This window comes from Canis lupus, chromosome 34 (assembly GCF_048164855.1).
Source record: "Canis lupus baileyi chromosome 34, mCanLup2.hap1, whole genome shotgun sequence".
NCBI classification, from domain to species: domain Eukaryota; kingdom Metazoa; phylum Chordata; class Mammalia; order Carnivora; family Canidae; genus Canis; species Canis lupus.
Window position 1 is genome coordinate 15,895,657 of NC_132871.1, and position 27,876 is coordinate 15,923,532.

General features: G+C 39.8%; 1 protein-coding gene across 13 annotated transcripts in view; it reads right to left on the minus strand.

The window, feature by feature from the left end:
• The window catches only part of MYO3B (myosin IIIB), a 425,769-nt gene that overhangs the window by 267,340 nt on the left and 130,553 nt on the right, over window positions 1-27,876 (minus strand). The gene's annotated exons all lie outside the window — the stretch shown is intronic.

Below are 27,876 nucleotides of genomic sequence, written 5' to 3' on the forward strand. Positions count from 1 at the left end.
CCTCAATGCCTGATGACTAGTGCCAACACTTCAAATGAGTAAACTTGGGGCTGAGACTGAAGGTGGGAGTCACATCCATTAATAGAAAATTATTCATGGCATGTGAATGGGAAATTGGGATGTAACTGTCTCTACTTTCCTCCTCAGGATAGAGGCCTTGGGACAGTGTTCCAGATGAGGCCTACAAATAAGGTCCTTCTGGTACTGTAATAATTAAAGCTCTTTGGATAGGGTTTGACAGAGACCAAGAAACCCATACTCCAGTTTTATGAAAATAAGTCTCTACTGGAGTTTGGGGATGTAATTAAAGGTGCTATATCTTGTTTCATAATTTCAGCCTCTGGTGGGGGAAAAAGGCTACCTACCAATGAGGTTGCCAGATCATTTGATATTTTGGAGAGGAGCTCGCTCTATATCACAGAGGGAGTAAGAAATGGCAACTAAATAATGAAGTAAGATAATCAGGCAGGGAAGAAACTAAAGTGAATCTGTTGTCTCTTGAAGATCCCTAAAAACGAAGATGGTAGGTAATCTACTCTCTGGAAGCAATGATCAAAAAGATTTGTTAGTTCTCTCAGTAAGAATCGAGTGGGCTGAATGTCATATCATTGGGTCAGCAAAATTGAAAATGAGTGTATATGGGAAGAATGCTAAACAGAGTTGTGACATATCCAGCTGCACTGGAGGATTTTTAGGAGAAGGGCATAAAGACCTTGAGGGGATAGCCTTATTCTAAAACACTTTTGCATACTTTTTCTCATGGGAAGCAAACAGCCAGACTGAAATGGAATTACTATTTTACTGATAGAGGACAGTACTACCTTAGGAACAGATATGGCTAAAAGTCATGCAATTACTAGACTCCAAGTCATTGGAATCATATATCAATAATTTCATTTGTTCAGCGAACATTTATTACACAGCCAGAATTAACCCAAAATAAATTAATTCATAAAGAATCAAGACCCTTTTACTCAAGGAACTACATTCTAATTGGAAAGATAGAAGGACAAGAGAAACATAGGAAACAACAAAAGCCAGTTTTTGCTTCTATATTCAGAATAAGAAATAATCACACAAAAGCACAGGGCTTCAGAGCTAAGGGTATAAGATTTTCTGTTCTAACCCCATTTTTCATGGGGTGAGGAAGTTCAGGTCAAGTTCTGACAGAGATGAGGCCAATCCTTTGACTCCCATGAGAGAGCTCTTCTTCCTCTGCACTGTGTTTTCTTAAATGGCACAGAAGCAACAGCCTAGAACAGTAGGTAGGGCAGGGAGAGTCAGTCAGGGAGGCCTTAGCTAGGGAGGTGAGAAGTGAGGAAGGTCTGAGAGGAAGTTTTGGGACTAAACTGAACTCAATTGGTGAAGAAGAGGTAGAAGAGATTTCAAAGTCGGGAAACTGGATGGGCAATGCAAGAAGCCAGACTAGGCAAGCTGTGTAGCTGGGAACTCAAAAGGCCACCAGGACAACCCCCTGCACCCCCAAAACTGTCCCCTTTGAAAGCCTACCAACAATTCTTTCCTTTAGTCCCTTTTCCAACTTTAACTAGGGTACATTCTTTATTGCTTAAGACTCTAAACTCATGCTGTTTATATCTGGCATCTTGCCATTTCCGTCTTATTCTCCTTTCAGGCAGGAATTTAGTAGATTAAGACAGAATGGACTCCTGGGGTCTGTAAGAACACCTGACAGCCTCCATGTCCTTTATGAAAACATGACAGAATCCTCCAACCTACTTGAAGACCAAACACTGAAAACCTAAGGAGTTATAATATGCTTATTCATTTCAAGATTGCTTTCTAAAACAGGAATTGCAAATTCCAGATGCAGAATATTTTCCCCCAGCCAGGGACTGAGCAGTTTTTATAAAGGAATGCATAGAATGAATGGGAAATGTGGGCCAACCAACATAAGGTGACTTGAGTGAAACCCTAGGCACCTAACATATTCCACTGAAAAATACAACTAGTGTTCAGTCAAAAGGTTTGGGAAACATTGGTAACTGTCTAACCAAGTAAAAGTCTGGAGTTTTATAATGTACATGAGCATATTAAATGTTCTTAGAGCCTCTAGGGCAAAGAAAACAGCTTGATCTTGTTTAAGTCGATGTTTCCAAACTAACTTGGCCCCTGACTCTTTCTGGTGTCAATGGAACCAGGACTCTGCAAATGACACCCCTGAAAAAGCTGTTGTGAGAAGTCAGTAGTAGGCCCCCACCATGCTAGCAGAGTCCTCATCTCAGCTGACTGAGGGGAGATACATAAAGCCTATGACCGTCAACTGCACATCTGAGACACCTGTAGGCTGCGGTTTTATAGAAATCAGTGTCTCAAACAGGAAATACATTCCCCAAGTTCAGTTCTTCCCAGAGTCCTTTACTCTGGAAAAAGGTAAATAAGGACTAGATTTAGGGATATTGCTTTCTTCCAAACTCATAAGTAATTCTTTCACTTCCAGATTTTTTAAATTATTTTTAAAAATCTGGATTTGGCTGTAGTTATCTCTGTGCCAAGAGACAGAACAAAACAAGAAAATTAAACATTTAAAACTACCATGAGATATACTACCTGGATTTACCCTGGATTTATAAGGCCATGGTGGGTGGTTTTAATAGGATAGAGAAATCCACCAGAAGAAAATGGAAGCAAATTCCAGTCTTGAAGGAAATCAATCCATTACCTAATTTGAAATTCTAGTACCTTCCATCATATTTTCTTGGCTGAAGATTAATTCTCAGAATTCATTAGTGTCACCACATTAAACACAGGTTGTTGCAGCTGTTTGCTGTGATCTCCCAGCCTAGCTTCTGCCAGAGACAGGCAAAAAGGAGATGTTTCTTAGCAAGAAACAAGGTCGGGCTTGTGCGCTGCACTCTGAAGCTGGCGCAGCCTGTGTTCTTTCCATTCCTAAACGATAACACTGTCGAGACACAGCTGCCTTGTCGCTGCAAACTGCCATTTCATAACCAAAAAATCAGATGCCTGCAAGAGGAAGCTATTTATCAAGAGTCACAGGCAGATGTTTGTATGAATAAAACACACTTGATAAAGAGCAGCTGAAAAGTCAAAAACTAAAAATATGGGAGAACTGAGTAAGAAAAGCAGGAGGGTAAGCAATCTTGCTCCACACAAAACTAGATCAAAACTTGGGATTTATGTCTCTTCGCATTTCTTCCTTGATATTCTGTCTTTTATAATTTCTGCTGTTTTCTTATGGGTTTAGATTGTGAAGTGTTTGCATTGGTACAGAATATCTAAACATTTTTGATCTGAGCAAACATTTGCCTGCCTCATGATGCATCTTGCTGCCCTGCAGTTCCTATCATTCTCAGACAGAAGCCTGAGTGACAAAGAGGCCTCTGCATCAAAAGGAGAAAATCCTCTAGGGGATATACTAATTATAGGTTAAATATTGGAGCCCATGGTGCTCTGTCTTGGAAGGAAATTTCCATTCTGGAAGACAGGACTATGATAAACACAGGCACTTTCCCAAGATGACTAATGCCTCAAAAGAAGACAGGCTGAGAAAGTTGATGATGCATATGTTATTTTAGTGAAACATCACCTCTCCATTTGGTGGAATGTTTAACTGCATTTCAGTTTTCATGAAGTTGACAAATATTGCATGTGGTGTGTTTTAAAGTCTTGCTGGCAATACTGGAACGGCATGTTAACCACACCTAGGGTGAGAAAGTGAGGTCCTTTCTGTAGGTTGTCTTTGAGTTTTGTTGACTGTATCCTTTGCTGTGCAAAAGCTTCTTATCTTGATGAAGTCCCAATAGTTCATTTTTGCTTTTGTTTCTTTTGCCTTCGTGGATGTATCTTGCAAGAAGTTACTATGGCCGAGTTCAAAAAGGGTGTTGCCTGTGTTCTTCTCTAGGATTTTGATGGAATCTTGTCTCACATTTAGATCTTTCATCCATTTTGAGTTATGTGTGGGAAATATCAGAAAGGGAGACAGAACGTAAAGACTGCTAACTCTGGGAAACGAACTAGGGGTGGTAGAAGGGGAGGAGGGTGGGGGGTGGGAGTGAATGGGTGACGGGCACTGGGTGTTATTCTGTATGATAGTAAATTGAACACCAATAAAAAAATAAATTAAAAAAAAAAAAAAAAAAGAAAGTGAGGTCCTAACCTGAAACAGGTAAGTGAGAACCAGAACTGCCTTCACTTTAGTCAGTGAGGGAGGGTCTGTGGCTATCAATCAGAGAGAAATAGTATTCACTAAAAGGAAAAAAGTCCTGGTAGGACAGAGCGTTTTCAGACAGGAAGCTGAGTCTGCTTTTGAGATGTGTAACAGGTGCAGATTCTGTGTGGCAAGGTCACACAGAATTTGTGTTGGCAGGCTACAGGACAACAGGGCAGCTGCCACCTTGCCTGAGATACCAGGGCAAGGGAACCCAGATGCAGGCTTAGAAAGTTAGCAAGTCAGCCTAAGCTTCAGATAAAGCAAGCAGCACTAAAGGTCCAAGGTGAGCTCAAGGGAACCCAGGAAGGAAATGGAAGGGGGAAAACATTACATTTCCTGGAACCTGAGAGAAATAACTTTTCTCACCCAGAGAAAGCTCAACTAGGGAAAAAGCATAAGGTGGCTGGAAGCCAAAAGATAGAATCCTCAAGTACTGCTTGTCTAGGGTACTAGCTGGGAGTCACAGCTGGCAGGGATGGAGGGAGGATAATATATACTATGGACAGTAGGTAGAACTACTGTGGGAGGAGGAAAAAGGAACAAAAGTGCCAAGCAAAGAGGTAAAGTGAGGAGAAGGGGGCCAAGAGGAACTAGGCCAAAGCTAAAAGATCAAGTCTAGATAGAGCTCAGGGGACACAAAAGCTGTCCACAGAGAAGCCAATCGAATGTGTGACAGCAGAAGTGGTAGTTTAATTATAGTCGTTATTAACACTTCTTTCTGTTTAATCTGTGCTTCTGAAGTATCATATGGCAGCTGCAGAAGACCAGGATGGGTATGCCCTCCACTGGACATACCATAGCCAAGAAAGATCCCAATATTTGTGTCCTACAACTAAGGCAATCTTAAGAACTGTAACCAGTGGCCCCAACTCACCACCTTCTTGCTCTTGTTTTGTTTCTTTCTTCCTTGGTTGGGAAAAGCACTTTGCAATTAAATATTTTTCCAGGCAACTCCATCCATGTAGTTTAGTCAGGGTGCCTCCAAAACAATGAACTGTTACATCATTGCACAGCTCAGTGACTAGTTTATTGGACTGATAATCTGTTCAAATCCCACCCTCTGATTCAAAGGGGTTGGGAAAGGCCTCTATCTCTGGGTGATGGGAATCCTGGGATGGCTCCATCTCTCAGGCTACCGTGCTGTCAGTTCTCAAAGATCTGGGCATTCGCTGGTCCTGCAGGTGCTACTGAGTGTCCCCTACAGCGGCCATGCACTCCTTTGGAGCCTGTGTAAGGGGCTGATGTTGACCGCAGGTCAGCCCTAGACTCAGCCAGCAAACCAGGCACAGACCTTCATTTTCTTTAAAGGTCTCTGCTTCAGGTGAAAATTAAGGAAATACCTGCTTGAAGCACTCCAGAAGATGAGGAGTAATAAAAGAGGGAAGTGATGGCTGAACTCAGAAGGAAGTGGTTATGGAAAATGTGGGTGAATCAGGGCAAAATAATCTAGGTGTTAGCAAGTCCATTTAAAAAGATACTACACTTTATTATTATCATAATATACATTCATATATCCTATATATAGCTATATATCAAATATTATCAATCTTAAATATTTAAACTAGTATGTTGACTTATTTAAATAATAATCTCCTTAATCTCCAAAACCATCATTCTCCCAAGCATGACATAAAAAAAAAAAAAAAAATCTGGTGCCTTGTATTGGGGCAGTAATATATAAAGGTTAAAAGCCGGTCATCAAGGTCAAACTTAACTACTTCTTATGGATATGTGTTTGTTTTTTTTAAAGATTTATTTATTTATGATAGACATGGAGAGAGAGAGAGGCAGAGACACAGGAGGAGGGAGAAGCAGGCCTATGCCGGGAGCCCGATGTGGGACTCCAGGATCGCGCCGTGGGCCAAAGGCAGACGCTAAACCACTGAGCCACCCAGGGATCCCTGGATATGTGTTGATATACAAGTTAATAAAATTCTCTGGGCCTCAGTGTCTTCATCTGTAAAGCAGTAATGTCACTGTGGGGGGTAAATGAGATAATCCTGGCACATAATGAGCATTCAATAAATGCCAGCTATATTGGCCAGTCACTGGGGTGCTAGGGATACAGTAAGTCAGCCCATTGGGGAAGACAGCCATGGCATACCCAATTCCAAGCAGGAGATGACTGCTATTAAAATAAACGTTCAGGTGCAATGGCTCCTTGAGTTAGACTTGAATAATACTATAACCACAAATTAGCTACTTTTTCTCATTGCAATTCCTACCACTATGGACACAACTCCTGTCTGATAGATATCCTGATCAGAACTTACAAAGTTCTAGGGGAGGAAGGGACTTTGAGGGTCTCACAAGTCAGCAAAAGCAAAGAACTCTGGCATTTTCGAGTTCAAGCCCTTAGGCATTCCTGATTTTGAATGTCTGGCTTATTTCTTTAAGAATCTATTACCATTTTGACAAACAGTTATGGTCTGCTTCTTAGTTCAGGCTTAAGTGCTGGGGGATATATGAATTCTAATCCTTCCCTTGATCCTATCTGCTACCCTGCCCAGAATTAAATCCATAATTCCCATTGGTTTTTTTGTGTGTTTTTTTTTTAAGATTTTATTTATTTATTCATGACAGAGAGAGAGAGAGAAGCAGAGATACAGATAGAGGGAGAAGCAGGCTCCATGCAGGGAGCCCAAGGTGGGACTCGATCCTGGGTCTCCAGGATCACACCTCGGGCTGAAGGCGGCGCTAAACCGCTGGGCCACCAGGGATGCCCCATAATTCCCATTTGTATGCACTTTTCCCTATAAGAAAAGCAATGGACAGTACCCAGTCATCCCCTATGAGAAATGAATGACTACAGTGCATGACTATTACAAGCTCAGAACTCTTCAGGACTGGGGGTGGAAGAGCTAGGAGAGTGAAAAACAAAAGATATTATATGCCTCCATTAGAAAGGTATCTTCCAGGGTAATACTAAACTTACATATATGAAATATTTAGTGAATCAGGTAGGATTGAATTGATTTATTCATTCACACTTATTAGGTATTTACTATGAATAGCACTCCACCAAGTGCTTGTGGGGAAAAGATGCCTAGAGTGAGATGCTGGTTTTCATGGAATTTATAAACAAGTAGTAAAATAAACATGAACGTAAATAATAACAAAGGCCAAGAAGTGTAAGCACCAGAGTAGCTCAAAGTAAACAACTCTAGCTAGAAGAACAAGTGTTTCACATGAGAAATGGCTCTTGGGTTTTAAAGGTGAAAGGGATATTGACAGATGGGTAGGAGAGGGGCATGCCAAATGGAGGGTATAGTACGAAGAGAAGCCCACTGGTAAAATGGATGGCTCATATGGGAACAAAGCAGAACAGAATAATGCAGCTGTAATAGAGACAAGGGTGAGGATGGGGGGTGGGCCAGGTACATGGGGAGGGAGCAGTGCCATGGGGGAGAGGTGGGAACATCTTATCCAGACTCTAGATAGAGTATAGATGCATGGCCTAGAGGGTAAACAGGTAAACTTAGGTTTTTTTTCTTAGCCACATTGAACTGGCTTTTTTGACCAGGGAGATAACACAATTAGATCTCTGCTTTAAAAAATGAACAGGCGTCACATTATGGAGTAAGCCAGAGGGAGGGAAAGAGGGGAGTCCTTTAGGAAGCATCAGTCTGAATTAAGGAAATGGGAAGGGAAAGGTATTGGTTGTAGCTGTGAAACTTGAAGTCAGGAGTATATAAAGAAAAAAGAAGGGGCCACTAGTAAAATCTTTGGCCAACTTAAATTTAAGTTTACAGGATGTACCTGCAGCTAAACCTTGGTGAACATTCTAATCTATTTTTTATATTCATTGCCCAAATGTAATCTCTCTCAAAGGAACCCAAGTCTTTACATTACCAATTCAGTGGTCTCTTTTTTACTTTTCATTCTATTTCATCTCTATGTTCATGCTGTCATTGATGGCTTACTTTTGACCTGCCCCCACCTTCTTGAAACTTCCTCTTTCTGTGCCTGGTGCGATGCTAAATCTCTTCTTCATTCCTACTTCTCTGGCCACTCTTACTCATTTATTTTCACTACCAGGTAGAATAAGATGACAAAAGAGAGGAGAGAGGGTATGCAAAGGCAAGGCAAAGACAAAAAGGTGTAGAAATAAAATGATAGCATTTATGCCCACAGGCTTGGAATTTGCTGCTGAACAAACAGATTTTGCCCACGGGATCAAATAAACTGAACTAGGTAACATGCAGAGGATTTGTATCCTTTGGAGATGGACATCCCGATTCTTAGAGATTCACAATCTCCAAGTCTGCAGATTCTGCTAAAAATAAGTGGGCTTAACTACTTTGTGCATGTCTGGCACTAAGTGAAAATAAAAAGTGTAAGAAAATCAGCAAAAAAAAAAAAAAAAGAAAGAAGAAAATCAGCAAAAGATAGTCCCCAAAGTTTATAATTGATCAGTTAATGCAAATGACATTTATAATAGCTTTAATGTGATATAATTCATATACCACACAGTTTACCCTTTTAAAGCATACAATTCAAAAAGTTTTGGTATATGCATACAATTGTATAACCATTATCATAATCAATTTTCTGAATATTTTGATCACTCCCAAAAGGAACCCTGTATCCATTTGCAGTCACTCCCCATTTCTCCTCAACATCTTCAGTCCCAGACAACCACTAACCTACTTTCTGTTTCTATGGATTTGCTGAATCTGGATGTTTCACATTATATATGTGGTCTTCTGTGACTGGCTTCATTCATTCAGCATGTTTTCAAAGTTCATCCATGTCACAGCATGTACCAATACTGCATCCTTTTGTTTGCTAAATAATGCTCCATCATATGGATATACCATATATTGTTATCCATTCACCAGTTAATGGACATATGGGTTAATTCCACATTTAAGTTATTATGAATAATGCTGCTATGAACATTTATATATACGTTTTTATGTGGACGTATGTTTCCATTTCTCCTGGGTATATGTACCTAGGAGTAGAATTACTGGATCATGGTGGATATGGTAACTATATGTTTAACCTTTTGAGGAGCTAGAAGACTGTTTTCTAAAGTGACTGCATCAATTTACATTCCCACCATCAGTATATATAATTGATTTTTAAAACTTCATCTTGTTTAGAAACAATTTAAGGCATTCTACAATGACATGTTTTAGGTACATGGAATAAGATAAAAAATAATTACAAGCAGACTAGAAAAATGAAATAAAGGGAAAATTAGAGTACCAAATAAATTACTTTAGTAGCAGTGGCCACAAATTTGGGTCTGGGTTCTCTAGCAGACAACATGAATGGGAAAATGCAATCTGTTCTAAATTTCTCTTTTTAAAAAGATTTTATTTATTTATTTGAGCAAGAAGGAGCACACGAAGGAGCAGGGGGAAGGGCAGAGAAGGAGGGAAAGGGACAGGCAGAGTGTGCATGAATAGGGAGCCCAACATGGGGCTCAATCTCACAACCCTGGGTTAAAGACCCTAGCCGAAATCAAGCCAAAATCAGAGTGTCAGATGCCCAACCAACTGAGCCACTAAGGAGCCCCTGTTCTGTATTTATTAAAATCCATGATACAAAAACAGACTCTCTGCTTGTAGAACCATGAAGATATGATGATGATGATGACTGCCAAGGAGACTAGAGATATAGCTTTCCTGGGATTTCATAAAAATTACTCTGTATAACATAATGAATACTAACTCCCTCCAGTAAACATGGCCGTGAGTTTCATACAGCTCCTTCTTAGAACACTCTTCAATCCCAACTGATGTCTTCTACTATCAAAGAACTAGCTATTTAAAAAATTCTCCCTGAGTGGCTAATGCAAGGAGGCACAGAGCTCTCTGATCTTAAGCCAGAGCTAATTCTATTGGCAACAACCTGGTAAGTTTTTAGTCCTGTCCCTTGATTCTTAAAATGCTGAGTGCAGTGCCCACAGATGCTGGTATCCATCAAGGAAAGGAAAGGCAGGGTGACAAGATACCATATACAACTGACCACTGAACAACATGGATTTGAACTCCATGGGTCCGCTTATATGTGGATTTTTTCAATAAATACAGTATAATACTATAAATATTTCTTCTTCCATATATATATGTATATATTTTAAAGATTTTATTTATTTATTCATGACAGACACACAGAGAGAGAGAGAGAGAGAGGCAGAGACACAGGCAGAGGGAGAAGCAGGCTCCACGCAGGGAGCCCAATGTGGGACTCGATCCCAGGTCTCCAGGATCACATCCCGGGCTGAAGGCGGCACTAAACCGCTGAGCCACTGGGGCTGCCCTCTTCCTTATATTTTAGTAACATTTTTCTCTAGCTTTATTGTAAGAATACAGTATATGATATATATAACAGAAAATATGTATTAATCAACTGTTTATGTTAACAGTAAGTCTTCTAGTCAACAGTAGGCTATTAGTAAAGTTTTGGGACATCAAAAGTTATATGCAGATTTTCAATTACATGGGGAGTTGGTGCTTCCAACGCCCTCCTCACAATTGTTCAAGGTCAACTGAACTATTCATTGCAAAAAATGAAAAGAAAACTACTTAAAAAATTTAGCCCATGGGTGAAAAGCTTCCTCAGAGGAGGAAGCAATTTAATACCACAGGTGGGGCTTGGGAAAGGACAAGAAGAGGACTGAAACATTACACAAATGGGCATGGAAACAATAGGACTGTCAAATTTGCTTTTTAAATAATGACAATAGGGATCCCTGGGTGGCGCAGTGGTTTGGCGCCTGCCTTTGGCCCAGGGCACGATCCTGGAGACCCGGGATCGAATCCCACGTCGGGCTCCCTGCATGGAGCCTGCTTCTCCCTCTGCCTGTGTCTCTGCCTCTCTGTCTCTCTCTCTCTGTGTGACTATCATGAATAAATAAATAAAATCTTTAAAAAAATAAATAAATAAATAAATAAATAAATAAATAAATAAATAATGACAATAATAGTCCCAACTAAAATTTCAGGCCCTAGGACATGGTGGAGGTGGAGGTGGGAGGAAGATTAGATTGAGAAGAATAATGGCCAAGAGTTTCGACAGTCTGGCTGACACTGTGCCCACATTTAGCATCCTTCCCTTAATGTGTGCTTTTTTGGTAAAGACTTACATAGACTAAACACTGGCTGATTGCCAATTATAGGAATATTATTGGTGGCATGAAATTAAATTGGGGAAAATAAACTAGATGAGATTTTCATTGACAACCTAACCACTAATGAAAAGCCTAAAGGAAATATTGTCAGGTAATAACTACTGTAAACGTCATGGAAATCAGGATTTTGCACAGCTGTTGGCAGCCTTGGTTTATGTGCCTAAGAACACAAACCATCATCATGCCTGTCACCACCCCATCCCTCTGCCCAACTTCTGAGCAAAAAAAGCTTTCAAGGGCAATGAACTACAAGACCTAAATGCTTCTGTTGCACTTTGGAGAGACAGCTCTTCCTGAGGAAGTGGCCACCCAAAGAAGCCAGTTAGTGCTGAGCCTCTGTGCTTTTAGGCCAAGAAATGAACACTTTACCCCCTGAAGATGTCAATCCAGTGCCTTTTTGAAGCACTAAATTTTTGTAAGATAAAATATTTTTCTTTTTTAGGCAAGGGAATGAGTAAAGACACCAACTGCCAAAGAGAGCCTGGGGAGTCCTTAACACTCTTCCATTAATATGAAGGAGCAGAACTGCTCCATCTATTACATCAAAGCCTCATCAGAGACCCTAATCTTTTCTGAAAGGAACTCTCAGGCAGCCAAGCCTTTAATTTGCTGAATAATAGGCCCCCTGATTAACCCTAGCAAAGCAAAGCACAGACGTTACAGGCAACAAATGTTCCCAGGGGTTGAGAAAGAAAGGGGGGTGGGGGTTGGGATGGCTCCTACTCCCACTGTTAGTAAACTAGCTCTATGCATAGGTTTCTAAGTGGTTAGTTTTCTGTTTTCATTTTCCCTGTTCATTCTCTCTCCTGGGAATGTCCTATTCCCTGCTCTAGGACTATCTGTGTCCCAAGCTTTAAGTTACTTAACTCAGTGACATACACAGACAGGTGATGCAGAATGACCCGTGTTGCCAAATATACTCAAAGTTGTAAATCAGTAAACATGAAAGGCTCTTTCAGTACCATTTACCCATCACCCTACTCTGGGATGAGCCACTTGTGCTCTAGAGGAAAAAGAAAGAAAGAAAAGAGAGACAGAACAAAAAAGAGAAGGAAAAGAAGGGAAAGAGAAGGGAAGTAACAGAAAGGAAAGGAGAAAAGAAAGAAAAGAAAGAAAAGAAAAGAAAAGAAAAGAAAAGAAAAGAGAAAGAAAAAAGAAAGAAAAGAAAAGAAAAGAAAAAGAAAAAGAAAAGAAAGAAAAGAAAAGAAAAGAAAAGAAAAGAAAAGAAAAGAAAAGAAAAGAAAAGAAAAGAACTACAAACCCATAATTAGAAAGAAGGGAAAAGAAAAAAAGGAAGAGAGGGAATAATGTCAGCTCAGGCATTTCCCCCATCTGTTCTAATTAAGCAAATGTCTAGTGTTAAAAGGGGTGGATCATCCTCCTTGTGGGATCCTATTGCTGGAGAAGACAACTGTATACTATGTTGCCAAGGACAGGTAATGGGTTAGATAGGCCATGGGTTTCACACTATATTGTATATTAATAAATCACATATATATTGAACTTCCTGCTCATTATATCACATAATGAGATGAATAATTGAATGTATGACACAATGGTCAATTATCATGTGGAGGATATAAATTCTATTGTGCTGAGGACATTTATCTCTGTATTGATCTGGCTTTGCAAGCAAGGATCATAAATTACTAACCTTCCATAACTGTATGATAAATACTCTAATAACAAAATGCCACCAACTCCTGTTTTCCCAATAAATTTCCATATGGTTTCAGTTAGAGAAGTTAAATGCAGAGAATGTTTTTCTTAATTTTTATTTTATTATCAAAAGTTATATGCAGAATATATGAATGAATGAAGACCATAGAGAAAAAGCCTGTCTATCCCAAATAGTGGTGTACTGAGCCAGTATATACAAGTTCCCTAGACATTATTATTACATTTTCAGGAATTTTGTAAACCGATTGATGTTACACTGGTAGCCTGAAATTGGCCACGGTGGGGGTATTTATACCACAAAATCAGTAAATGATATGAATCAGCGCCCTTGCCCCACTCAGCCAGTTGTTAAATATCACTGCTCACAGACTAGAGATCTTGGGAAAAACTGACTGCCTGATAATTCAAAAGCACTGTGATATCAGTAGAAATCTTTTTATCATCTTTCCCATCTAATTCTTTTTCTCATTTCCTGGCTTCTGTTGGATTGATAACATTTTCTAGTAGACCCTTTTTTCCTTCTGTTTCAGAAACTAGACATTGTTTTCCTATAGTTTTAGTCATTATCCTGCATGTTCAAAATATTTGCTTAACTATAAACTTTCCAGTAGTTCTCTCCTCTTCTTGAGCAAAAGAATCTACGTATGCCTTAACCATGCACTCCCCCCCCTGAATTTTATGATTGTTTATAATTCATCCCAAATCATTTTCCTTCTTTATACTCAAAAGTTACTTTTTTTTTTTACCCTTTCAGACTGTTCTATGAAATTATTTCATTTCAAATGAATTTATGTTTCATTCGTTGTGGTGGTGAGCTGTCTTTCTTAGCCTTAGAGTTCTTGCTATGTTTTGAAATTTCAGTTGTCAGGCTCACTTTGAGGAGGATGAGGAGAATTTTGCCCTCTCTCTTCCTTTCTCTCTGTGTGCTCATCTTCTTAATGTAATTACTTTGGGACTGTGTCTTCTTGGCTCCCTAAGTCTCTAGCTCAGAACCAGGTTTTAGAATGCCATTTTGTGCTCCTGCCCCAAGGTTTTATTAGGTATATGAAAGAGCTCATCATTGTGGCAGCAGAAGGTCTAGCTGCTTATATATCCTACCTCTCTCACCCAGAAGCTGGCTGAAAGCCACAATCCCAGGTGATGGTCAGCACTTCCCCAGGTGTTAGAGAACAACACAGAAGAAACTGCTATAGTTAGAGCACAGGATCATATGACTTCTCCCTTATTCCATTCTTTTCCTCAGCCTACAAGAACTACCCCATACACTGGCTTCAGGCAGGAGTTCAATTCTGGACGCTATATTGCTTGGAGCCCTCTTAGTCCTTTTATCCACAGGAGCCACACTTAAAGCCATTGCTGCTTAGTTCTGATCCCAGCAGACTTATGACTTCAGCCCAGCTGAGCATTCTGTATTCCATTCTGATCTGCCTCAATATTTAGATTCCTTCCTTCCTTCCCTAGTAGTATTTTTGGCCTTTCCTTTTTATATGTGGCCTGTCATTGTTACATTTTTGGAGAAGTATAAAGTTAAAGATTCCCTTTCACAGAAATTCTTGCATTGAAACATTTAAAGGCAAAAATCCCTCAAAGTTATCCAATAATCTTCTGCTTACCATCTTCCTAAATCATTTTCCCTTGGTAATATCTACTGGTGTGAAGAATGTATTAACATAACTATGAGATGTGCCCCTGCTCTTATTTTATAGAGAGGAAACAAAGTCTAGATCATAGGCTTCAAAATTCTCCACATCTTGATTCTCATCCATCACACCTGCATACTGCCCCTTAGGCAGCCTTGGCATGATGTTTACATTTGGAGGAAATTGCCAGCCCTGCAGAAGATCACGTCATTGACTGAGGTCCTGAAACATCATAAGCCATGAAGACATAGCTCTTTATCTTAATCCCAGGTTCAGAAATGTCTCCTCTTCAACCTTTCCCTGGAATTCTGAACCTGATGATAGTGTAGGTGGTGTGAAAAATAGGGAAAGTAGGGTGGCAGGGTAGGGAGAATGGGGGGAAATGGAGCGGAATATGCAGAAACTGTTGGAAAGGTATAACCACTGAGACTGCCAGGAAAGACCTGTTTTGATATCATTTTCTAAATTTTTTTTTTTTTTTTTTTATGATAGTCACAGAGAGAGAGAGAGGCAGAGACACAGGCAGAGGGAGAAGCAGGCTCCATGCACCGGGAGCCTGATGTGGGATTCGATCCCGGGTCTCCAGGATCGCGCCCTGGGCCAAAGGCAGGTGCCAAACCGCTGCGCCACCCAGGGATCCCCTGATATCATTTTCATATATTCAAAGCAACCAAAAAAAAAAAAAAAGAATTCACAGCTAACTATGGCTACATCATTCACTTTTAACAAACTTATCATATTTCTGATGGTTAAACTTTTAGTTTTTCTTTGGGAAAGTGTGTTGGGGAGTGCATTTGACCACTTTTCTCCCTTCCTTCCTTCCTTCCTTCCTTCCTTCCTTCCTTCCTTCCTTCCTTTCTTTTCTTTCTTTTCTTCTTTCTTTCTTTCTTTCTTTCTTTCTTTTCTTTCTTCTTTCTTTCTTTCTTTCTTTCTTTCTTTCTTTCTTTCTTTCTTTCTTTCTTTCTTTCTTTCTTTCTAAATATTTATAGTATTTATTTTATTTATTACACAGAGAGAGAGGCAGAGACACAGGCAGAGGGAGAAGCAGGCTCCATGCAGGGAGCCCGACGCAGGACCTGATCCTGGGTCTCCAGGATCAGGCCCTGGGCTGAAGGCGGCACTAAACCGCTAAGCCACCTGGGCTGTCCACTTTTTTTTTTTTAAACCTCACATTCTTTTCCTTCATACTATGTTTGCAGTTAGGAAAGATTTACAAAGACCATGAGTACTGACATTCAACTTCTAACCCAAATCCATCATATGCTATGTATGATTTTGAGGCTATCACTTCCTCTCTACAATTTTTGGTTCTTCAAAATGTACTGATGTCTACTGAAACCTGTCATGAGCTAAAAACTGTGCCAGATATTGGGAATAAAAGCAAAAAAGATATAATTCCTGTGCTTAAGGAATTCACAGTTTGAGTGGGGAAACTGATGTATAAACCATTTCAGGATAGCTAGACCCACTCTCCTCTGCCCCCCACTTTGTTATAAATGTCTGTAAAAGGCACCATGCTGACACACAAGCATGAAGGAAAGGGACTTTGAGTCTTCCTGGGGAAGTAAAGGGAAACACCACTTAATTCAATTTTACTAGAATGTATACAGCAAGTAAGGAGGAGAAAATACTATTGCATATACAGAGTCCATATATTAAATGACCTTGTATGTTATTAAAGCCTTTCAAGTGTGTCCTGGCAATAGATAGCCATAGCCACAGCCTAATAACAAGTAGGGCATGACTCGATCAGTTTGGGCTTCACTGTTTTACGGAAGGTGGTTTACAGTGATTATAGTTGCAGAACTATAAATAGTAATATGGAAGCTGTTGCTCTAGTTGTAGTAAGAGCTGAATCATCACCCAAGAACACCAGACACCTGTACAATGGAATGTTCTAGGCACCCAAAAGAAGCCCAATAGCAAAACTATTATCCTAAATTGGGAGAATAGGGAAACTACATATTTTGGCTATAGCCACTGCTCCTATTCCTACAGCCTCTAGGTGCTTTGGCCCCAGATATGAAGGGGATCAAGATCATGTCCAAATGCTCCTTACTTATGTGCGTATAAAAGAAGAAGACAGTACTCAGTCTATTCACCTATCACATGATGTGGGGCCTGACAGGGAAAACTGGAAAAGATATCTCAGCCACCAAACTTGGGTTCTCTTCATGTCTCCAAGTGGAAAGTGTAATGGAGTAATTGCTGACATTTTGCCTCAAAAACAGAGATTTAGCCATAAAAAGGAATGAAATACTTATACCTGCTACAACATAGATGAGCCTCCACATATTATGTTAAGTGAAAGATAAACACCAAAAATCACCTTCTGTATGATTCCATTTATATGAAATATACTAAATAGGTAAACCCATAGAGGCAGGAAGCAGATTAGTGTTTTTCAGGGGCGAGAGGGTAGAGAGGAACAGAGAATAACTGCTTAATGGTACAGGGCTTTTTGGGGGGAGTGATTAAAATATTTTGGAACTAGACAGAGGTTGTTGTACAACACTGTGAATGTACTAAATGGCACTGAATGTTTCCTTTAAAATGTGTCAATATGGATGTGAATTTCACCTAAATTAAATACACACACACACACACACACACACACACACACACACACACACAACACCATGAGCTTGAGAACATGTACTGGATTAGATACAGACTTGGGTCTGAATCCTAGCTCTGTCAGTTACTAGTTGTGAAACATTAGGCCAGTCACTTATTTTCTAAGAGGTTCACCTTCCTAAGTAGTAACCTACCTTATATGGTCACAGTTATAACGAATTCATTGAAATAATACATGTCAAGTGCATTTCACTGTATGTGACATATAGCAAGCTTAAATAAATCTTACTGTTATTATCTGTACTCCTCACAAATACAACCCAAATTTATTCAACTATTTTTATTTTAACTCTTAGGCATCTTTTAGGCTATACTTGATTTGGCTGAATGTGAGCTTTCTTTGGCTAAATGAGTTTTGCCACAAAGATTTTCACAAAGCAGAGAACTTCGTTATAAATAAAAAGAAAAGTGGATTCTAGGTCCACAAAGGTATAAGCTACCTTTATACAGTTACTCCAGTTCAGGGTCATAAAAACTATTACTAGATCATCATGATCCTCTATCCTGGACACAGCCTCAGTATTTTTCTAACACAGCATTCTAAGAAGGCAATCAAGTGATCAGTCTTGGGATACAAGATGACGCCAATCTGCCATCTCTTTCTATGTAATTTGTTCCTCTCAGACAGGCACATTTGACTAAGATATCTTAGCACAGAATATGTATTTGATTGTTAAAGTCCTCAATGAAGGTCAGCAAATATTGATGATTACAGAAATACCCCTCTTTTACTATTGGGCACTATGCTTGGGAGGAATTTAACATAAACCCTTGACATTTAAGACATTTAAAAAAACAAAAAACAAAAAGGAATAAGGAAGAAAAAAAGGAAGGAAGCAAGCAAGGAAGAAAATGCCATGGCTTTATGGTATAATACTAATACTTGACCTTGTGATGATGTTCCACGGTATTAAAATTTTTTATATTTGGGGGATTCCTGGGTGGCTCAGCGGTTTAGTGCCTGCCTTTGGCCCAGGACGCTATCTTGGAGTTCCAGGATCGAGTCCCGCGTCAGGCTCCTGGCATGGAGCCTGCTTCTCCCTCCCCCTGTGTCTCTGCCTCTCTCTCTCTCTCTCTCTCTCTCTCTCATAAATAAATAAATAAATAAATAAATAAATCTTTAAAAAATAAAAATTTTTATATTTGATCCTTACTGGTAGACAGGTGGACATTGCTATTCTCACCCACACCTAAGGAAGCAGAGTTCTGGAGAAATCAAATGAGGTAAGGTCCTGTAGCTGTCAAGTCTTGGATTGTATTCATATCCTAGGGCTGTTGTAACAAGGTACCACAAACTCAGTGGCTTAAACAAGAAATATTTATTGTCCCACAACTCAAGAAGCTCAGAATCTGAGATCAAGACTCAAGGTTGGTAGGGCAATGCTCTGTCAAAGGTGCTAATGAAGGATCTGTTTCAGGCCTCTCTCTCCTAGCTTTGGGTTGTTTCTTGGCTTATGGCAGCATAACTCCATTATTCACATGGCACTCTCTCTGTGTGCATGTCTATGTCCCTACTTCCTCCTTTATATAAAGACACTAGTTACACTGGTTGAGGGGCCCACTCTACTCCAGTATGATCTCATTCTAACTAATTACATCTATAATAACGCTTTTTCCAAATAAGGTTATATTCTGAGACATTGAGCATTAGGACTTCCACATAGCAAGTTTTAGGGGACACAATTCAACCTATAACATGGGCTCATCAAAGCCAAACATTCTGTACATGCATGCGGAGCACTGCTTGAGCCTAAGGATTTAAGCTTTGGGCTTCCCTTAAAGGAAAGAATTCCCACTATTCACTAAAATATAGCCTTCTTAAATAAGATTCTTTTTTCAAAAAAATTCAATAGTCTTTCACATTCAAAACCAAATATGGGGGAGGGGGTTGCCTGAGTGGCTCAGTGGGTTAAGCATCTACTTTCAGCTCAACTCATGATCTCAGAGTCCTGGGATCAAGCCACGCATTGGACTCCCTAATTCAGTGGGAGGCCTGGTTCTGCCTTTGCCCCTCCCCCAGCTCTTGCATTTCTCTCTCTCTCTCTCTCAAATAAGATCTTTAAAACAATCAATTATGGGATTTTCCCTCTAGCTCACTGACCTGGTATGATGCCTATATCATGTTTTTGATGAGGTTCCTTATTTCCTTAGGAGGTTCTAAATTATAATACTAGAAAGTCAGCTGGAAGCTGCATACATACCTAAAAGGAGATGGAAGACCAAGAGAATCTATGATTGCTCATTATATTTAATATCGCTGTTATAAATTTTGAATCTATTAAAAAAAAAAGCAACCCTTTTCTCATTAATGCCAACAGGCTATGTCTGTTATTTTTATCCCTGCCAGAAATCATCAGTGGGCTGGAAGAATGTAGTACTGGTGACATGAGCCTTCATTTCCATTTTTAATTAAAATTCTTAGTGACCCAGAGCCAGGTTTCCTTCTGCACCAGAGCCTGTGGAAATTCCACAGTGGAAACTATGGTAGCCAGGGAATAGACCAGCAAGCAGAAAGCGGGGAGCTTAGCACTGAACCAGAAGAACATCACAGCTCTTAAGAGAAGATCCAGGAAGGGTGTCAACCTGGCTACTCATGTCCCCACCTTGTCCTTTCTTTCCCCATCCCTCCCAGGCCCTCGATCAGTATCAGCAGGGATCATGACTGCCCCTCGTGACCCATTCTGTTGTGACTCATCACCCCATGGATCATAATGGCCCTCCTTCCTCTCATATCTCTTTTGAGGATACTGCTATTGAGTTATAATATTCATCATTATCATTCACATTTGTTGAGCTGTCAGTCTGTATCTCATTTAATTCTTGCAACACCATAAGGTAGCATGAGTGCAGACTTAACCCATGTATCCACTCTTCATGCTACTTAAAGATATTATGCTGATACTGTCCTGGGCCCAAGGCCACCCTGTTAGAGGACTGTATTTCTTAGCTTCCTTTGTAGGTAGGTGTGCCTGTGTGATTGAGTTGTAGTTAATGATATGCGGCATGAAACTGCCAGAAAGTCTTCTTAAAGTAAGGAAACTTGTTTTTCTCTCCTTCCAGTTGGCTCTAACAAGTAGGTAAATGCTGGAGCTACAGCAGCCATCTTGGCCCATGAGGTGCCTTTGGAAATGGAAATCACACTTAATGGGGCAGCACAAGGGCAGAAACCTCAGTGGCTGCCAGGTGTCCTGCCATATCGGCAGTACCTCTATGGCCTACCTCCCAGCTTATTTCATGTGAAAAGAAAATTAAAATCTACCTTATTTAAGCCACTGTTACTTGGGATTTTCTATCACAGCAGAGTTTATCTTAATCCCAAGTGGTTATTATATAAATATTAGTACTCTCATTTTATAGATGAGGAAACTGAGGCTCAGAAAGATTAAGTAATTTATTCAAGGTCAAAAATCTAAGTGGCAATGCTAGAATACAACTCAATTTCAGATCTAGGGCTCTTAATCTCTCAACATATATTCTCTAAAAGACCCTTTCCCATGCTGAAAATACTGGAGTCCCCATATTTAACCTTCCTTTTCTGTAGCACCTGTCTCTTTTCATCATTAGTTGTCAAACACTGCAGATTCTGCCTCCTTGGGTCCAGGCATCCATTTCCTGTCCCACTGCTCCTTTCCCATGAAGAAACTTGGGCTGGTTGACAGTAGAGAGAGAGCCACTCAGTCTGGACAAGACGTGCCCTGGGATAGGTTGGGAAGGTAGAGCTGTTTGTGGGCCAGAGAAGTAAAGATAAGTGTGTACACCAGGCACTGCTCCTGGTTTGACCTCTGCTGGAGCAGATTGTCTCAGGTTGAGTTTGAGGGGATGGTACCGTTGCCGCTGAGAATAGAGTGGAGGAGTGTGTATGTGGAGTGGAGTGTGTGTGCATGTATTTTGCCAGAGCTGTGAAAGTCAGTAAGCTAAAGCTTAAATAAAGAGAAAGTAAGTGGCAGATTAAAATCTTCCACAGGTATTAAAAATGAGGTCATTGACACTTATTTTTCTGAACAAAAGGTCTCATATATTTATTACTAAAACTACTAGTACAGAAGCAAAAAAAACAAAGGGAGAGGTAATTTTCCCAATAAAACATGTCCAATTGTCCAGAGAGCAGTGATGTTTGTAGTTTGATGTAGTAAGCTGCTAGTGACTTTGCTATAGCATAAATATATGTAGGTATCTCATGTAGGATTCCTTACAGATCAAGCTTCATTCTTTTCTAATGTCTCCTCTTAGAGTTGTAACTGATCTTATTCTAAGTTTTCATCTGAAGCCACTGGGGAATGGAATGATTCTGCTTTTGTTTCTTGGCCAGGAAATGCTTGATTCTGAAAGTCTTGTGAGAAGATATACCAAGGAATGGAGTCAACTGCACACACCATGATGGTTCAGTCCAGAAAGAGGAGGGAGAGCCAGTGACACTTTCAAAAAGCAATTTCAGAACAGTGACATAGGCCAAATGCAAAGAATAATAAAGATAATAACTGGGAACCCTGGGTGGCGCAGCGGTTTAGCGCCTGCCTTTGGCCAGGGGCGTGATCCTGGAGACCCAGGATCGAATCCCATGTCAGGCTCCCGGTGCATGGAGCCTGCTTCTCCCTCTGCCTGTGTCTCTGCCTCTCTCTCTCTCTCTCTCTCTCTCTCTCTCTGTGTGACTATCATAAATAAATTAAAAAAAAAAAAAGATAATAACTATTGCTGGCTATGAACACTGAAACAAGTCTTTTGGGGTTCAAATCCCAGCTCTACTACTTATTAGCTGCAGTCTTAACCCTTAATCTCTTTCTACCTCATTTCTCTGTAAAATGGAGATATTAGAACTGTCTCATAGGGCTATGAGAATTACCTGAATTACAGGACATGTAGAGAATAGAGGCTGGTATGTGTAAGAGTTATTTGCCAGGTTCTACAGACACATTATATAATTTAATCCTTACAGGAACCCTATGAGTCAGGTCTTCTCTCCCCCAGCTTGACAAATGAGGACCAAGGGTCAGAGAGGTTAAATATCTTCCCCAGAGTTGCACATATAGTAAGTGACACAGCTGAATGCACACACAGCTCTTCTTGATAAACCAGGCAGTACTCTGGGGAAGGGTGGAGGGGAACAGACTGTGGACAGAGGTAGGAGTCATGCACTCCTCCCCCAGGCCCAGCCCCTACACACCATGTGCATGGACACACAACACAGAGCTCATCATCACTTCTGTTTACTTCAATTGCAGACACTCTTTGATTTATAGTATGAAATTCAAGTATGAATTTAAAAAAAAAAAAACAAAAAGACAGACAGAACCACCAAGCAACGGACCGACCAGTATGGGGTAAATGGAATAGAATATCATCTAGGATAACTCTATCTAAATGTCACCTGATATAATGTGCTACAAGCACTAATGTGAAACTATGACATATATAGATCTGGTTTCTCACCAGACCCAAACCCAGCTTTTGTTGGGAAATAAATAAGAATATGCTTGCTTGCCTAGAATCTGGATTAGCCCCTTTACTATGCCTCTTGCTTCTTTGGGATGAGGCTAAAACCCTCAAGGCCAAAGTTCCTATGATAGCAGTATATTTCAGAGATATGTGGACACTGTACCATGTTTCAAACTTTAAATCACACTGAATCCCTTCTTGGTTTACACCATGAAAAAGTCAGATTTTACTGGCTGAGTTTATAAGTAGGGTCTAAGTGAGATCAAATCGGGACCTTGGTATCTTTAGATGATCTATTTATTAGGTAATCTAAATTAGACACTTTTCAGGGAGACATAACCTTGAAACACACAGCTTTATTTGTTCATTTCACGAAAAGGAAAAAGAAAATCCCAATTTTTCAAAATGAGAAAGAAGTTGGGTTGCATTCATAAGTATATTGATCGATATATGTTAAGAAGAGAGAGAAGAATTTAGGGGGTTTTAAATTAGAATTTTTTTAATTTTGTGCTTCTCCATGAGTTTTTTATTAATTCACTAATTCCCGGTAGCTCAAGAGATGCTAATTAATTCAAGAAGCCATAATAGCTAATCATTGGCTAAATAAATCTAAAATGGAAAGAGTCTGTCATTGGAGATACCACTGCTCATTTTAATTAAAATTACCAATTTGTGAAGTAATGTAAATAAAGGTTATTGTATCCTTCCACTCCAGAAGTATTAACCCTTTGCATGGCCACCTGAGAATCTAACAAGATTAAAAAGCCAAGAATATTTGTGGAGCTTAATCAATCACGGAGTTAGGATATTTATCATTCCAAGTGTGTTGTTCATGGACATTATAAAATCACGTAGAATAAAACCACCTTGAAACAAAATGGGGGATGGTAAAGAGCTAAGAGTGGTTGCCTTGAAGGAAATACAATCAATATCAATATGAAGGAAGCGAACACCCTAAAATGATTACCTTTATAAACATTCAGGACTAGGGAAAAGCAAAAGTTCCAGCTCTGAGTTTCCATTTTCAAGGAATAAATTTATGCAAATGCCCATTAGTTTTAGCAGTTTTGTAGCTCACAGTGATCTCACCTTGTTAACATGCAGTATAACTGCTTGTAGCCATTTGAATGTTATCTGGAGGGATAGGAAAGGCCGCCTCTTCATTACATGACTAAATGGCAAGGCTCAGCCACAAAGCTCACGTTGGGAAACAGATACACCTGCATGCTTAGCTGCTCAAGCCAGCCAACCCAAGAAAGCAGTGTGTGTGTGAGAGACCATATAGTGTAAGTCATCACTAAATCCTAAACTGAGCAAGCCATGGTCCTCCTGGTAGATTTACCCTTACTAAGAGAAATTCTTTTTTACTGTCTCTCTAATCAGCTCAGAGCCATTGATGACAAAGTCCTAAACCCATTTCCTAATAAAACCCTGAAAGTTTTAAAAGCAAAATGAAAAAGCATGGTTCACAGATACCTTTAACACAATGATTGGTAAAGTATTATAGCTTAGTCTAAAGACCTGAAATTAGTTTGAATTGAAAAAAAGTGACATCCTTTAGGATAAAGATGAAATTGGCATAGGAAAATTATTGTTATCTTGTCAAAAGGCTACTTCTGAATGGAGTCTTCTGACAAAACAGAAGTCTGGCTGAAACTTGAACCAGATAAACTTGTTATGCAAATAGCTTTAGCCATAGGGGAAAGGGCTGATAATGAAATCTCTATAAAGCCAACTACACATTACAAGGGTGACAAAAAACATCAGACAGGGTCCCAGCATACGGATAAAAAGCAGTGTAGAATTTATGTGAGCATATCGTGCTTAATTTATCATAACTAAGCTGTCAGGAGTCATGCTTTGACAAATACATAACTAACACATACAAATGAGTCAATTATCACTAACAACCAAAGGTTCAAAACCAAAATGCTGTTTCTTTTTTTAACCACAAAATATGTTTACTAATAAGATTACAAAACTTCTTAAAACTCTCTTAGCATCTCCAAATTAAGAAGCCTAGAAACCTGAGAAAACACCAAGCCACCTCCCAGCATGCATGTCCCTCACCCCCTCCTACCTCATGCACATTCATATTCATTCTCTCTTTCACACACACATGCTCATTCTCTCTCACACACACGCGCGCGTGCACGCACGCACACACACACACACACAACCCTGTCCCCAGTTTACACAACTATAATCAGTAGGCTAGAGCCAGGTCAATCCCTTTGGACCACCATAGCAATCAAGGAGAAGTCATACAGGTCTTTGGACCAAGAAAGATCAAAATTACTGAATCACCTCTGCTATGGTTTAACAGTCACATGGGGATAGGGTATGAAAAGTTTTAAAGCTGTTAAAGTATTTCTAACCCTGTTTATTTCTTAAAGAGAATCAGTTTATTTACCTTACTACAATGCACTGTTATTCAGTCTACAATGGGAATTGAAGCAATCATCTGAATAATCAAGCTAAAGACACCTTTCCCGAAATTATCAGAAAATCTTCTTCCCCACCCCAGTCCCATCAATAATGAAAAGTTTATAATCCGGAGGCCTTAATCCTCTATCCTCTTCCCAATATGAGCAAGATAAGTATAAAAGCAAATCAAGGCTCTCTCTTTAAATAGACATTTCTAACCCAGTGAGTGTCATTGTTTGTATTTCATTAAAAATTTGAATAAAAAGAATGAAATAGTAAAGTCAAGTTTCACTTGGTAGGCAGTCTAGGGTATGCAAGCTCATCTATGAAACCAAAGGTTATTCTCTGGGAATAGTGGGCAGGTTTCTACCTAAAGATATAAAATATAATAATTAATCCCTAATCTTGAGACTCATATTCCTAAAAATCTTGTAAAAAAAGAACTCATGTTTGAGGAATCTAAGATGGTATGCAGAAAGCAGGATTGGGAGCTGAAGTCAGGAAAGAATCTGTAAACAAGTATAATATGTAACTTTTTCACTAATAAGACCATTAAGGACAACTCATTAAACAAACAAAATTGATGACATTTTTCCATATCCTAAATTAGTAAAGCACACAATCATTTGATTTCTATTTACTTTCACTGGTTTATAAGAACCTTTTCAGGGATCCCTGGGTGGTGCAGCGGTTTAGCGCCTGCCTTTGGCCCAGGGCGCGATCCTGGAGACCCGGGATCGAATTCCACGTCGGGCTCCCGGTGCATGGAGCCTGCTTCTCCCTCTGCCTATGTCTCTGCCTCTCTCTCTCTCTCTCTCTCTGTGACTATCATAAATAAATAAAAATTTAAAAAAAAAAAGAACCTTTTCAGATTCTCCCTCTCCTGTGGTTTCAACAAGATGCTTTTGCTTTTGCCCCTGATAGTGTAGCATACTAAAGGCATTGTTTTTTGTGTTTTGTCTTCCATTCTAGTATTAAGACCCTCTAAGTCTAAAGCAAATCAGAATGAGTGCAGCTAGAGTTTTCAGTGTTAGGGAAAACATAAGCAGACTTAAATGGGCATATAATAGTATGTGCCATAAGGAAAAATCAATAGTAGGGAGGGATTTCTGTACTGTTTAACCCTGAAAGTCCCAACTCCATCATCAATTAAGTACCTTTATTCCCAAATCTATCTAAGCAATACTGTGTTTGGTTTAAGGACAAGTTCAAACCAAGAACACAGTTTAAATACATTCTTGAAAAAATATAGAGAAGATAAAATTTGGTGAGTCAAGTCACATTTTAGAAGCATCACAAGAGCTTGGTATAGGAAGGCATATTTGTGAATATATAACGGATTTTTCTAGGCCAACAGCTTCAAGAAGGTCAATCAAGGAAATCTATATGCAGTAATGGAATGAAAAGGAAAACTCTTTAAATCCAGCTTTTGCTAACAAAATCACTGGAATCCATAGGCCCTGGATTTCTCTCCCTGGGGTATGTTCCCAGCCACCAGGCTATCTTTAGTTCTCCAGTTCCCTCTACCTCCCTCTGTGGCTCCCAAATCCCAGAAGTACCCCTTCCTCTGCTCCTATGTGAGCATCATCCCTCTTGCTCTATCTGTTGTTCCTCTCACCATTGCCTGACATTGCCACCATGAGTTGTGACTGCTTCTACATTCTTCAGGCTTTGTAGAAACACCAGAGTGGGGACTACAGGGGTGATAAAAATACCCTGGGCCTTGAACTTTATGGTCACATTTCAATACAGCTTTGCTTGGTAGAGTTCTTGGGAGTATTTACCACTCTTCTCTCCTGGGGAATATGGAACAAATCCAGGAGGAGCTGGATAAGCAAACAATTTCAGGGACCTTGAACTGTGATGCATTTGAAACAAAAATTAAATATAGGTTCACAGCTCTTTCTACTAATCCTTGGGGTCAAGTATGTTTTGGAATTCAGAATTTTATCAAATTTTAGAGAAGTAAAACAGTACATTTACTGTATGTTATATAACATTCCCCAGCAGGATCTGGGGCAGCACACTGTAATCAAACAGATTAATATAACTGCAGCAATTCACATGAATATTCACACTGAGTGAGATAAATAATGACTATAAATAGCTTCACTTCAGTTTAGGTCATGTGTTGCCACCAAATCAGTTCACATAAGGCCAGGCTTGTAGCTAAATGAGTCAAGTACAAAAAACTTTCATTTTTCAGAGCTCTTTGGATTCTAGAATTGTAGATAGGAATTACTGATCAGTATTATGAATGAGTAAGGAAGATGATCAAGGGACCCAGTTTCTTTCACTACCCTGCCTCTTTGCAGAAGCTAGTCTGCCCATAGGCATAAGTTAGAAAAATTTGTGTTGACCTTTCCCTACTTACTGTTTATTGCCTATTTTAGGCACTTCTTTTCTCCTCCCATGACCTCTGAACACCTTGTCTGATCTACTAGACAATGAACACATCTCTTCCCAGTCCCTGTTCCTGGATAGGCCTTGTAACATCTGGTCTGGACCTCTCCCCCTAAAGTTCACCAGGCGCCTAGTTTGGGGCCACACAGTCCCCTCCAGCACACTGAGATCCTCTGCAGATCTAGGACCAGTGTGGTCCTCTACTAGGGGCCAGCCCAAAAGTTCACATTCCCAGAACTGAGTCACCATCCTATTGGTGTTACTGTTGGCTCTCTCCTATCTTAGTCCCATTCTAGCTTGCCTAGCTCCCAGTAACATAGTTC